Source organism: Heterodontus francisci, chromosome 5 (assembly GCF_036365525.1).
Source record: "Heterodontus francisci isolate sHetFra1 chromosome 5, sHetFra1.hap1, whole genome shotgun sequence".
Classification (NCBI taxonomy): Eukaryota; Metazoa; Chordata; class Chondrichthyes; order Heterodontiformes; family Heterodontidae; genus Heterodontus; species Heterodontus francisci.
In genome coordinates, this window is record NC_090375.1 from 22,752,360 (window position 1) to 22,767,895 (window position 15,536).

Genomic DNA, 15,536 nt, shown 5'->3' on the forward strand with positions numbered 1-15,536 from the left:
CTTCGAGATGTCTGCTGGGCATCCATGTGTCTGCCCTTCATTCCTATTTTCTCCACTTTGGAACAAAGTGTTCCCCAGGCGTGTAGGAGAGGGAAAGCTGCCCCAGTCTTGTCTCAGCTATCGCTCACTGAATCCAAACTTTTATCACACATTACACTGCCCAACCAAGCGTATAAAAAAGGCATAATGCAAAAATATTCCCGTTCGAGGCAATATTGGAGCTTGGTTTCCATCACTGACACATCACTCTCAATATATCACCCTCCTAACAAAGACAGAATGTCAATCTTATTTGAAATGATTGCACAGAGCCAATCCTATTTGAAATACTGGAGTATTGATCTATTGAAGCAATATGGGCAGTGAGAGATCCCTTTCCTCTTAAAAAGCAAACACAATAAATTGCCCTCCAGTCTGACGACTTTGACCTTGACCAAGGGCTTTGATTAGTCCATGATGGCAATGCAGAACAGGAATATTGCCCAATGTTCAAGCCCAAAAAGCATAGCCCTCCATCCTTGCCTATTTGGATAAGTGCAGCCTAGGTATGCTAATAATGAAAGGATAGCAATTCAGAGTATAGAGTCATAGAGTCATTTATGACACAGAAGAAGGCCATTCAGCCCATCGAGTCCATGCCAGCTCTCCACAGAACTATGCAGTCAGTCCCACTCCCCGGCTCGATCCCCCTGGCCCCGCAAGTCTTTTTCTCTCAGGTGGCCATCTAACATCCTCTTGAAGTCATTGATCGTCTCTGCTTCCACCACCCTTGTGGGCAGTGAGTTCCAAATCATTACAACCCACTGCGTAAAAAAGTGCTTCGTCACATTCCTCCTGCATCTTTTGCCCAAAACTTTTAATCTGTGGTAATTTTATATCTGTTGAGGCCTAATAATATTACATTTGTTAATTCTGAACAGCAGATCACTAAATTGTCTGCTGGACTACACAACCTAATCAGGTCATTAATTAATTAATTGATTAATTAATTACTGGACTAGTAATCCAGATCCCCAGGCTAATGCTCTGGGAACATGGCTTCAAATCCCACCATGGCAGATCGTGAAATTTGAACTTAATTAATAAATCTGGAATTAAAGGCCAATCCATTGTCGATTGTTGTAAAAACCTATCTGGTTCACTAATGTCCTTCAGGGCAGGAAATCTGCTGTCCTCACCTGGTCTGGCCTACATGTGACTCCAGACCCACAGCAATGTGGTTGACTCTTAAATGCCCTCTGAAATGGCCTAGCATGCCACTCAGTTCAAGGGCAATTAGGGATGGGCAACAAATACTGGCCTAGCCAGTAACACCCACATCCCATGAATGAATAAAACAAAGGGCCTCAGTAGAATATTTTTGGGGCCACTAACTGCCCGCAGACAACCAGTCTGGCAGGTGAGAGGGGAAATTAGCGGCAAGAGACTGCAACAAGGGACCCATACGGACGGTCTCCAGCACTCAAGAGGAGTATCTTCCCCAGACTCACAATGGATGGATGGCGGGATGAGGAGGCTGGAGATTGCGGTTGGTGTGGAATCAGGGGGAGCAGAGTGCTCCAAGCAGAGATCGGAATCAGGGTGACCAAAGACTTCTTTGTGAAGCTGGGGGGGAGCGGTCCAGACGCACAAGAGCAGATATTTAGGACTTACCTTCAGGAGGCAGCATCTCCTGTCTTGGATCAGAAGAGCAGTGTGCTGGTCAGTATTTATTCCATCAACCAAGATCACTAAAAACAGATGATCTGGTCATTATCAGCTTGTTATTTGTGGGACTTTGCTGTATGCAAATTGGTTGCCGATTTTCTCATATTACAAAAGTAAAGTGCTTTTGGGATGTTCTGAGGTCTTGAAAGGTATAGTATAAATGTAAATCATATGAAAGTGAGACAGATTTGTTAAAAGCAAATTGAGTTTGACTAACTTGATCGTGTTCTTTGATGAAGTAAAGGAGGGGGTTATTGACGGTACTGCGGTTGACATTGTGTATATGAACTTTCAAAGGGCATTTGACAAAGTACCACAGAGCAAATATGTTATCAAAATTGAAGCCTATAGGATTAAAGGGACGGTGGCATTGTGGATCTAAAATTGGCTAAGGGACAGAAAACAGAAAGTAGTGATGAACAGTTGTTTTTCAGACTGAAGGGAAGTGTACAATGGTGTATCCCAGAGATCAGTATTAGGACCCATGCTCTTTCTGATATATAGTTATGGCCTGGACGTTGGTATGCAGGGTTTAATCTCAAAGTCTGCAGATGATGTGAAACTTGGAAATGTAGTAAACAAATGAAGAGGATGGTAACAGGCTTCAGGAGGAAGTAGATAGGTTGGTAAAATGGGCAGCCATGTGGCGGATGAAGTTTAACCAGTTAAGTGTGAAGTGATACATTTTGGTAGGAAAAATAAGGAGAGGTAATTTGAAATGGTTCTATTTGAAAGGAGTTGCAGGAACAGAGAAACCTGGGGTGTACGTACAGAAATCCTTGAAGATGGCAGGAGAAGTTGAGAAGGCTGTTAAAAAAGCATATGGTATCCTTGGCTTTATTAATAGAAAAATTAAGTACAAAAGAAAAGAACCTTTATAAAACATTGGTTAGGCCTCAACCTTTCTCTGGCCACCACACTTTAGGAAGGATGCCAAGGCCTTGGAGAGAGTGAGGAAAAGATTGACTAGAATGGTACCAGAGATGAGGGACTTCAATTATGTGGCGAGACTGGAGAAGCAGGGATTGTTCTCCTTAGAGGAAGGTAGGGTTAAATGGAGATTTGAACGAGGTGTTCAAAATCATGCATAGTATAGACAGAGTAGATGGAGAGAAATTGTTTCCAGTGGCAGGCGGGCTGGTAACCAGAGGACACAGATTTAAGATAATTGGCAGAAATCCAAGTGGGAAATGAGGAGAATTTTTTTTTATGCAGCAAGTTGCTATGATCTGGAATGCACTTCTGAAAGGGAAATTTATTTATTTTAAGATACAGCACTGAAACAAGCCCTTCGGCCCACTGAGTCTGTGCCGACCAACAACCACCCATTGATACTAATCCTACATTAACCCCATATTTCCTACCACATCCACACCTTTCTCCTACCACCTACCTACACTAGGGGCAATTTACAATGGCCAATTTACCTGTCAACCCGCAAGTCTTTGGCTGTGGGAGGAAACCGGAGCACCCTGCGGAAACCCGAGCACCCGGCAGAAACCCACGCAGTCACAGGGAGAACTTGCAAACTCCACACAGGCAGTACCTAGAACTGAACCCAGGTCGCTGGAGCTGTGAGGCTGCAGTGCTAACCACTGCACCACTGTGCCGCATACGGATTCAACAGCTACTTTCAAAAGGGAATTGAATATTGGAAAGGAAAGATTTACAGGGCTACAGGGAAAGAGCAAAGGGAGTGGGACCAGTTGGATAGATCTTTTAAAGAACCAGAATAGGCATGATAGGATTAGGGCCTCTTTCTCTGCAGTATGATTCTGAGAGTCCCAGGAACGCAAGGTGGAGGGGAAGATGGTGTTACGGCTGAGATGGGTGAGTTGCAGAAAACTCACAGCCCAGATATTCACAGGAAGTGAAAAGAAATATCAGTGGCTGATTGTGAATATACCGCAGATGTCTCCCAGCACATGTCCACACAGATTTCAGTGTAAATCAGTCGAGCAATGAATTGCAAAATCACCTTGTAACTCTTCACTTCGGATGAAATCAAGTAGCACAGATAAACGCAGGAAACGTTTCAGTAACTTACATTATAGGGAGGCATGTAATGGTGGTCTATAAACTAGAATAATTATTCCACATTGAACATTGACAGGAGCCATTCAAATCTTGCTTTTTTTTTGGCTTGATGTGACTGTGCTGTCCTCCAATTTCCATACAAAAGTAATTCAATTCAATCTGTTCAGCCATGATTTACGTACACAAAAGGTCGGTCCTTACATCAAACTTTGATAGCTCTTAATAGTGCTATTCAGATGATGAAAAGCAGGTTTCAAAGTCTATTCAGATATGATATTATACATACCAAAGAGACAGCTTTTTTCTTGCTTTTCATATAGTCCATATCATATGCCTTTCAAAATACCATCACATGTTGAAATTATATTTTTGGTTATGTAACATTGACACATTAGCGGCATGTTTCTGCCTCCGTTTTGTCCCTCATGCAAGTTCTTTCATCTTAATTGAGATGGATTGGGAAAGAGTTTAAAGAATAGATTCATAATATAGATTTGGCACAAGGGACGAATCAATGTAATAAAACTCTGTGCTCATCTCCAGAGCACCATGCAAACTCTGGGCTCTTTGAGATCATGCAAACATACGAATTAGGAGGAGTAGGCCACTCGGCCCTTCAAGCCTGCTCCGCCATTCAATAAGTTCATGGCTGAACTAATTACTCCACATTTCCACCTACCCCCGATACCTTCCACCCCCCCTTGCTTATCAAGAATCTATCTACCTCCGTTTTAAAAATATTCAAAGACTCTGCTTCCACCGCCTTTTGAGGAAGAGAATTCCAAAGACTCACGACCCTCTGAGAGAAATAATTTCCCCTCATTTCTGTCTTAAATGGGTGACCCTTATTTTAAACAGTGACCCCTAGTTCTAGATTCTCCCACAAGGGGAAACATCCTTTCCACATCCACCCTGTCAAGACCCCTCAGGATCTTATATGTTTCAATCAAGTCGCCTCTGAATCTTCTAAATTCCAGCGAATACAAGCCGCAACCTTTCTTCATAAGACAGCCCGCCCATTCCAGGTATTAGTCTAGTAAACCTTCTCTGTACTGCCTCCAATGCATTTACATCCTTCCTTAAATAAGGAGACCAGTTGTGTACACAGTACTCCAGATGTGGTCTCACCAGTGCCCTGTATAGCTGAAGCATAACCTCCCTACCTTTACATTCAATTCCCCTCATAATAAACAATAACATTGTATTAGCTTTCTTAATTACGTGTTGTACCCGCATACTAATCTTTTGCATGACACCCAGATCCCACTGCATCTCAGAGCTCTGCAATCTCTCACCATTTAGATAATATGTTTCTTTTTTATTCTTCCTGCCAAAGTGGACAATTTCACACTTTCACACATTATACTCCATTTGCCTGGTCTTTGCACGCTCACTTGACCTATCTATATCCCTTTGTTGCCCCCTTATGTCCTCCTCACAAGTTTCCTACCTATCTTTGTGTCATCAGCAAATTTAGCAACCAAACCTTAGGTCCCTTCATCTAAGTCATTTATATAAATGGTAAAAAGTTGAGGCCCCAGCACAGATCCCTGTGGCACATCTTGCCAACCAGAAAATGACCCATTTATGACTAGTCTCTGTTTCCTGTTAGCTAGCTAATCTTCTATCCATGCCAATATATTACCCCTTACACCAGGAGCTTTTATTTTCTGCAATAACCTTTGATGCGGCACCTTATCAAATGCCTTCTGAAAATCTAAGTACAATACATTCACTGTTTTCCCTTTATCCACAGCACATCTTACTCCCTCAAAGAACTCCAATAAATTGGTTAAACATGATTTCCCTTTCACAAAACCATTTTGACTCTGCCTGATTACCTTGAATTATTCTAAATGCCCTGCTTTAATAATAACTTCTACCATTTTCCCTAAGACAGATGTTAAGCAAACTGGTCTGTAGTTTCCTGCTTTCTGTCTCGCTCCCTTTTTGAATAAAGGAGTTACATTCGCTATTTTCCAATCTAACGGAACCTCCCCGAATTGAGGGAATTTTGGAAAATTAAACTAACGCATCAAGTATCTCACTAGCCACTTCTTTGAACACCCTAGGATGAAGTTCGGCAGGACCCAGGGAGTTGTCAGCCTGCAGCTCCTACAATTTGTTCAGTACCACTTTCCTGATGATTGTAATATTCTTGAGTTCCTCCCTCCCTTCCATTTCCTGACTTACAGCTAATGCTGGGATGTTACTTGTATCCTCAATAGTGAAAACTAATGCAAAATACCCGTTCAATTCATCTGCCATCTCTTTATTATCCATTATTAATTCCCCAGATTGACTTTCTATAGGACCAACACTCACTTTAACTCTTTTCTTGTTAAAAATCTATAAAAACCCTTACTGCCTGTATATTTATAGCTAGCTTTTTCTTGTACTCTAATTTTACCTTCCTTATCAATCTTTGAGTCATTCATTGCTTTTTTTTATATTCTGTCCAATATTCTGACCTGCCTCCCATCTTTGTGCAATTATATGTTTTTTCTTTAAGTTTGATACTATCTTTAACTGTTTTAGTTAACCACGGAAGGCGAGTACCACCCTTGGAATTTTTCTTTCTCGTTGAAATTTATCCATTCTGTGTATTCTGAAATATCCCCTTAAATGTCTGCCACTGCATCTCTATTGACCTATCCCTTAACCTAATTTGCCTGTTCACTTTAGCTAGCTCTGCTTTCATGCCCTCATAATTGCCCTTATTTAAGTTTAAAATACTAGTCTTGGACCCACTCTTCTCTCCCTCAAACTGAATGTAAAATTCAATCATATTATGATCGCTGCTACCTAGCAGCGCCTTAACTATAAGGTCATTAATTGATCCTACCATGTGCACTCCCTGAAGGGTGGCAGAAGCAGATTCAATTGTAACTTTCAGAAGGGAATTGGATAACTATAAGAAGGGGAAAAGTTTGCAGAGATATGGGGAAAGATTAGGGCAGTGGACAAATCAGATAACTCTACCAAAGAGCCAGCACAGGCTTAATGGACCAAATGGTCTCCTTCTGTACTGTATTATTCCATCATTCTATGATATTAGGAAGCTGACAAGTATCAGTGCACAAAACAGCACAAGCATTGTTAGCTTTAATTGAAGATACTGAAATTCCTGTTAAAACTTCCTTTATTCGAAATCAAAGATAACAGGCTAGAAATGATGATCGGTGATAGTGGTCAAGGAATACTTAATACATTATATAAGGCTCCTTTGTGCAATCTTATAGCGTCAGGATTAACTTATTTATTTACAACAGAAAACATATGAAAGCATTTAAGCATTCACCTGTTAACATCACCACTTGTTATATCTTGACTGAAAAGTTTTTTATTTCCAGCTCTTTCTATAGATAATATGTTTTTTTTTCGAATTAAGCAATTATCAGCAGGTCAAGAGTATTTTGGATAGAAAATAGTCGATGCCTAATTCTGTCGGTGTTGATCGAGCGCGCAAGAAAACATTATCAACTCCATCCATCACGATTTTTTACCTCGTTGAAAAATATTCTTTAAGGTTTCAGACAGTTTGAGACAACAATAGAGATGCAATAATCACTTTGTCAACTTTAACCAGAAATGACAGCCATTCTATTGTTCTCCTATCTAAGTTCAGACAAAAATAAGCAGAACAGCCATAAACTGGCGAGGCTGCCAAACTGGCAAAGATAATTCTCATTCGGTCAGATGCCAAGGCACAGGAGAGGATGCAGACGAGATTTACAAGAATGTTACCAGGAATGAGGGCCTTCAGTTATGTGGAGAGATTGGAAAAGCTCAGCCTGGTCTGCTTAGAGCAGAGGAGGTTAAGGGGAGATTTGATAGAGGTGTTCAACATCATAAAGGGTTTTCATGGAGTAAATAAGGAGAAACTGTTTCCATCAGTAGTAGGGTCGGTAACCAGACAACACAGATCTAAGGTGATTGTCAAAAGATCCAGAGGAGAGATGAGGAGAATTTTTTTAACGCAGTGATTTGTCGAGCTGAATTGACTGCCTGAAAGGGCGGTGGAAGTAGATTCAATAATAAGGGAATTGGATCTTGAAAAGGAAATATAGGTGAGTGGGACTAACTGGACGGCTCTTTCCAATTGCCAGCACAGGCATGATGGGCTGAATGGCCTTCTTCTGTGCTGTATGATTTTATGGTAACAGTATTATGCATTGATGTTGTGCTGTTAAGGTAGAAATACATCCCTAAGTACTTCACAGAGACATAATAAAAAAAGTAAGCATGAGAGGGCACAGCCTCCAGCCTCCAATAAAAGTCCATTGGCCTAAAGCAATGCAGGGGCATCCTGGCTCAGCTGTTCCACGTGTTGGCCCTCAATCACCACCCAGCAATTGTAGGGCCCATCTGCTGCTCCAGGCTGGGGTTTAAAGGTGAGAGGTGTTGTGATAGTTTATTTGTCAGTATGTTAAATATAATCATTTAAACATACATTTATGCTGATATGTATGTCATCACAGGACATGATGCAATATCATGTGATTCAATTCTCTTGTGCAGTCAGTTCGCATGGGTAAGCTGGAGCAACAAGTCTCCATTAAAACTCTGCGTTCAAAACCTTTATGCCTGTGTTTCAGTTTTTTTTTGTATTAGTCCAGAAAGAGAGAATATAATATGGTGGCAGCAGTAGTGAGTCGAGTGGAATGATCAGCAGCTGAAAACGACAATTCGAGTCAGTAGCTCTACCTGAAGTGCTGCGACCGGATCACAGCTCTCACATCAGGGGAGCAACAGCATGAGTAGAGACTGAAGGTGATTTGAGCATACTCACAGTTTTGTCCCAAGCCAGCAAGTAAGATTATTGGTAGATTCAGCTACAGAGATCAGTGCAGCGTCATGTTTTGGCGCAGATCCCTTCCCATGTCACCACACTCATGCGCCATTAGCCAACCCCGATGCCAGGGCCTATCCCGCCTACAAGCTCACAAGCTCATAGGGCGTGGCTCCTGCTCAGCTCTGCAGACAGCACAGCTCATTGCAACTTTCAAAGCAAAATTTGCTCCTCAGGGGGAGAAAAGAGTAAAAGGCTTAGGAAACGGCAGCCAGATTTCCAGAGATGGACTGGAAAGTATCTGACATCCCAGGCGAGTTCAAACTTTTTAAGCGAAAGATTGAACAATGCTTCCTAGACCATGAACATGTGGATGCAGAGAAGCAGCTGTTAAAAAAATTAGTAATCCAGAGGCCCAGGCTAATGCACTGAGGACACGGTTCAAATCCCACCATGGCAGCTTGTGGAATTCAAATTCAGTTAATAAATCTGGAATTAGGAAAGCCAGTCTCAGTAATGGTGACCATGAAACCATTGTCGATTGTCATAAAAACCCATCCGATTCACTAATGTCCTTTCGGGAAGGAAATCTGCCATCCTCATCTGGTCTGGCCTACACGTGACTCCAGATCCACAGCAATGTGGTTGACTCTTAAATGCCCTCTGAAATCGCCGAGGAAGCCACTCAGCGGTACCATCTTTTGTCTTTTTGGTACCCCGGTAGAAGTGGCATCTGACAAAGGTAGACGATCCGCTGGAAAACCATTCAAGGATATGTGTGAACAATGATCCATTAACCATGTCGCATTATCACCCTGATATCCTCGTTCGAATGGCATGGCTGAACATATGGTCAGGACAGTCAAATTGCTGATCAAAATGTGTTTGGAAACCAGGCAAGATATCCAAGTTGCGTTATTGCATCTTCATGCAATGCCATTGGACTCTGCTGCTGAGATTCTGTTTGGTCAGCCGGTGCGAACCACTCTACAAAGCTATCATCTCAAGTTGTCTTTGATCACAGACCAGTTACGTTAGAAACATGATAAGATGAACAAGCACACAGGTGCAGAATTACCACAACTATACGTTGGGCCAGAAGGTGCGGGTCATTCACCCGCTAGAACAGACATGGAGGTGTCCAAGGTGTGGAAAGTACCATGTAGGTATGAGGTGACAACACAAAATGGTGTGGCACTGTAAAGGAATCGATCTCACCTCAGGGGACTCTCTGCAACCAAACAGCATCACCTACACATACCCGAGTATGTTTCAAAGATGAAGAAACAACAAGCAACACACCGACAACTGAGGACAATGCTCCCAAACACAATCTTCAGGAGAAGAGGATGAACAGTTCAAGAACACACCCAAATGTCATTGTTACAAGGTCTGGTTGAGTCAGCCGATGACCAGTACGGTTCCAAGCGTAGACAACAACTTGAAGAGGAGTGTTCCGAATTTCTTCTGACAGTCAAATGTTTTATGTAAATAGTGTTATAGTTGTCAAATTTCCTATATCTCATACGGGTTGCTTATTCATATACATATTAATGCGATACTATATGGGATTGTAATTTAAGGGAAGGGGGATGTTGTGATAGTGCATTTGTCAGTAAGTTAAATATGATCCATGACAGGAAATTGTGGGAGATCGACAAGCACAGACTGGGAGATATGCAACTCACAGGAGTACAGCTCACAGCATTGTTCACCCAGCAAGCATCTGTTTACTTCTGTCCATGAGTACTTCACCATCTGCTGACTTCAGGGGAGCAACTTTGGTAATGGCAGAGCCAAGCGCCCTCTATATCCCTTCATACATAGCTCGTAGATTTCCTTTGTGACATACAGTTTGGATTTCTGGACATAAGCTGTTTGTTTGCACAGTATCTTCCTCTCCTTTGCACGACTGTCTTGGCTACTTTCAGGTTTATGTTATGCATAACATCATGTAGGCTTTGTTTTTTGCATCAATGTGTTAGATGAAGAATCCTCATCATTGGAGCTCAAGAAGACCACAGACCACAGTGGCGCAGTGGCTAGCACCGCAGCCTCACAGCTCCAGCGACCTGGGTTCAATTCTGGGTACTGCCTGTGTGGAGTTTGCAAGTTCTCCCTGTGTCTGCGTGGGTTTTCTCCGGGTGCTCCGGTTTCCTCCCACAAGCCAAAAGACTTGCAGGTTGCTAGGTAAATTGGCCATTATAAATTGCCCCTAGTATAGGTAGGTGGTAGGGGAATATAGTAACAGGTGAGGATGTGGTAGGAATACGGGATTAGTGTAGGATTAGTATAAATGGGTGGTTAATGGTCGGCACAGACTCGGTGGGCCGAAGGGCCTGTTTCAGTGCTGTATCTCTAAATCTAAATCACCGATTGAGCAGAAGGGCACCCGGCAAGGATGGAATCCCAGCTGATCTGCTCCAGCATGGAAAATCCCATCTGCTGCCAAACCTTTATGACCTTCTCCTTCTCTGCTGGAAGGTAAGCTCTGTTCCACAGGAGATGAGAGACGCCAAAATCATTACACTGTGCAAAAACAAAGGCGACAGAGGAAACTGCAACAACTACAGGGGCATCTCACTCCTTAGCATCATGGGGAAGGCCTTTGCTAGGGTCATACTTAAAAGACTGAGTGCACCCGGAAGCACAGTGTGGTTTCTGTGCCAGCAGATCCACTGTGGATATAATCTTCTCCATAAGCCAGCTACAAGAGAAGTGTAGGGAACAGAGTACCCTATTAGATTAGATTAGAGATACAGCACTGAAACAGGCCCTTCGGCCCACCGAGTCTGTGCCGACCATCAACCACCCATTTTATACTAATCCTACACTAATCCCATATTCCCAACAAACATCCCCACCTGTCCCTATATTTCCCTACCACCTACCTATACTAGTGACAATTTATAATGGCCAATTTACCTATCAACCTGCAAGTCTTTTGGCTTGTGGGAGGAAACCGGAGCACCCGGAGAAAACCCACGCAGACACAGGGAGAACTTGCAAACTCCACACAGACAGTACCCGGAATCGAACCCGGGTCCCTGGAGCTGTGAGGCTGCGGTGCTAACCACTGCGCCACTGTGCCACCCCTACTTTTGTAGATCTCACTAATGTATTCGAGACCATCAGTAGAGCGGGGCTGTACAATATTTTGGGATCCACCAAAGCTCCTCAATTTCATCCGCCCCTTCCATGACAGCATGCACTGCATTGTACAGTTTGATGGCTCCACTTCCAACAGTTTCTGAGTGAAGAATGGAGTGAAACAGGGTTGTGTCCTAGCCCCAAATCTGTTTGCTATCTTCTTCTCCATGCTCCTGGCCTTTGCCTTCCCTGCAGATATGGAAGGAATCTACTTGCACACTAAGTCAGACAGCAAGCTGTACAATCTATCAAGGCTGAAAGCAAAAAAAAAAATCACGTCCTGATCAGAGAACCCCTCTATGCTGATGATGCTGCACTAGTCACTCACATGGAAACTCAGATATCAAAACAACGGAAGCAGCATGCAATAGACAGAGCTAAGCGATCCCACAACCAGCGGATAAGATCAAAGCTCTGCAGCCTGCCACATACAATCGATAATGGTGCTGGACAATTAAACAACTGACAGGAGGAGGAGGCTCCACAAATATCCCCATCCTCAATGATGGGGGAGGCCAACACATCAGTGCAAAAGCCAAGGCTGAAGCATTTGCAACAATCTTCAGCCAGAAGTGTCGAGTGGATGATCCATCTCGGCCTCCGCCTGAGGTCCCCAGCATCACAGATGTCAGTCTTCAGCCAATCCAATTCATTCCACATGATATCAAGAAAAGGTTGAAGGCTCTGGATACTGCAAAGGCTATGGGCCCTGACAATATTCCGAAAAATAGTACTGAAGACCTGTGCTCCAGAACTAGCTGTGTCCCTAGCCAAGCTGTTCCAGCACAGCTACGATACTGGCATCTACCCAGCAATGTGAAAAATTGCCCAGGTATGTCCTCTGCACAAAAAGTAGGACAAATCAAACCCGACCAATTACCGCCCTATCAGTCTACTTTCGATCCTCGGCAAAGTGATGGAAGGGGTCATTAACAGTGCTATCAAGTGGCATTTGCTCAGCAATAACCTGCTCACTGATGCTCAGTTTGGGTTCCATCAGGGCCACTCAGCTCCTGACCTCAAAACAGCCTTCGACGAAACATGGACAAAAGAGCTGAACTCCAGAGGTGAGGTGAGAGTGACTGCCCTTGACATCAAGACAGCATTTGACCGAGTATGGCATCAAGGAGCCCTAGCAAAACTGGAGTCAATGGGAATCAGGGGGAAAACTCTCCACTGGTTGCAGTCATACCTAGCACAAAGGAAGATGGTTGTGGTTGTTGGAGGTCAATCATTTCAGTCCCAGGACATCACTGCAGGAGTTCCTCAGGGCAGTGTCCTAGGCCCAAACATCTTCAGCTGCTTCATCAAAAACCTTCCTTCAATCATAAGGTCAGAAGTGAGGATGTTCACTGATGATTGCACAATGTTCAACACCAATCACGACTCCTCACCATTGACCAGAAACTGAACTGGACCAGCCACATAAATGCTGTGGCTACAACAGCAGGTCAGAGGCTGGAAATTCTGCAACGAGTAACTCACCTCCTGTCTTGTAGATGGTACACACTGCTGCCACTGCGCGTTGGTGATGGAGGGAGTGAATGTCCTCTCAAAGGCAGAGTCCCAAGTGGATTGGCACTAATCAAACAGAAGCAGCTTTCGTGGATCAGACACATCTGCAGGATGGAAGTCAGTCGCATACCCAAGGACCTTCTGTATATGAGGTAGCCGGGGCCAGACGACCAGTGGGGCGTCCAAAGCTCTGCTTCAAGGATGCTTGCAAGCGTGACATGAAGACCCTAAATGTCAACTATTGCACCTGGGAGTCACTAGCTGGTGAAAGAGGAAAATGGCGACACATCCTGTGGACTGGTGTGCTCTACCACGGTGCCCAGTTGCTACAGCAGCTTGGCAACAGGCGCCAACGTCAAAAACAACAACTCACAGAGTCACTTGGCAGCTTCACGTGCAGCACTTGTGGCAGAACCTGCCTCTCAAGGATTGGCCGTCACAGCCATCAGCAAAGGTGCACCAAGAGAAGACACCCCACCGAAATGGATTGTTTGCTGCGTGTCCATCATTTTCATAGATGGAAGGATGCCAGCCATCTAAATATAATCATTTAAATATATGTTTATGCAAATATGTATGTCATCACAGAAAGTGATGAAATATCACATGATTCAGTTCTTGTGCACAGTCAGCATGCGTAAGCTGAAGCAACAACAAGTCTCCACTAAAACTTTGCATTCATAACTTTTATGTCTGCCCTTTAGCTTTGTTTGTGTACGTCGAGAAAGAGATAATACAAGAAAGACTTTTTAAAGCAGTGTCCCCATAAAAGTAATCATTTTGTCCTTTTGTATGGGGTCCTGGCACACCCTCCCCCACCTAAGAATGACCAGCCTCCTTCAACATTTTGGCATGGTGCACCCCCACACTGAAGGTCCGCTCCGACCCCTAGCCCCATGAACCTCAGTGGTGGATTTCCGCAGCAGGCTCAATCCCAGAAATCAGGCCAGATTTTCTAGGCCACCATGTTTTAACAGGCTGGTGAATATATTAAAACCAGGCCAGCACTCCCAGGGTAGAAGGCATCATTCAATCACGTGTGCAGCGTCCTCTGGCATTCAGCAATAGAAAAGGATACCACTCAATATCTCCATAGAGAGCTGGCATGGACTCGATGGGCAGAATGGCCTCCTTCTGTGCCGTAAATGACTCTATGACTCAATGAATATTTAAATCATCTATTCCCACTGTCAAAGAATTATGCATGTAAATGTGTGGTTTCAAGGGAGGTCCACAGAGACCATATACGAAGGGAATCCTGGGGGGCCGTTTTAATCTATCCAGTACGGAATCTGATGGGATCGGGAGCAACGCAGGATTCATGTCCTGCCCATTGAAGTCAATCGAAAGCAGCATTGGGCAGGGTATTAAATTGGCATTCCACTCAATCCGGTGAACTTCCCGCCTGGCCAGTTAAGTTAAAATTAACCCCCAAGGTTTTCCAACAATGTTACAGCATTGATTACAATTATTGCAAGTTGAGCTAGTAGCTCAGTGAGTGATTCATGGCACTGATTAATCCATATCAGCCCACAGCCCAAAAGCACATGTGAAGATCAGGACCAGAGACTTGGCATCTTGAAGGAATGGGACAGGTACTTCAGCCGCACTAGGGTGAGCTCCACAATTCCAAGAGGATTGGCAGTCCGTTGCTGTATCTACAAATCTGGAATACACTTCCCCCAAAAGGCCATGGATATTGCATCAACTGAAATTTTCCAGACTGAGGTCGATCGAGCTTTGCTAGGGAAGAGTATCAGGGGTTATGGATTAAAGGTGGGAAAATGAGGCTTAGGTACAGATCAGCCATGATCTGATTGAATGGTGGACCATGCTCAAGGGGCTAAATGGCCTACTCCTATGTTGCCCTGGCTGCTGCCTGAATAGCTTGTCCGCAGAAAGGGGAACAGTCACGTAATTCACATCAAGAAAATTTCCAGACCTAAAGGTAATTGTACCCCAATGTCTATATATATAAAAAGACTTGCATTTACATAGTGCCTTTTCAGAACCTCAGGATGTCCTGCAGCACTTTAAACCACAAACTATAACTATAAACTACTTTTTGAAGTACAGTCACTAGAAGATATGCCACTGGGAAATGAAGAGTCATTATTTGACAATGCAACAATTAAAGCATTTTCTTCTCCATTAAGGCAAAGTTAACACCATCATGTTTCATTAAAATTCATTTCAAAAGGAAATAAAGCACAGGTTTGGCTGTGACAATCCCATAATGGTGCATTGTCAGGCTAAAATGATGAGAGAGGACTTGAGGCTGTAGGTAGCAATCCTACTGTGTCCCTGTGCTGTGATCCTTTCAGATTTTGACTGC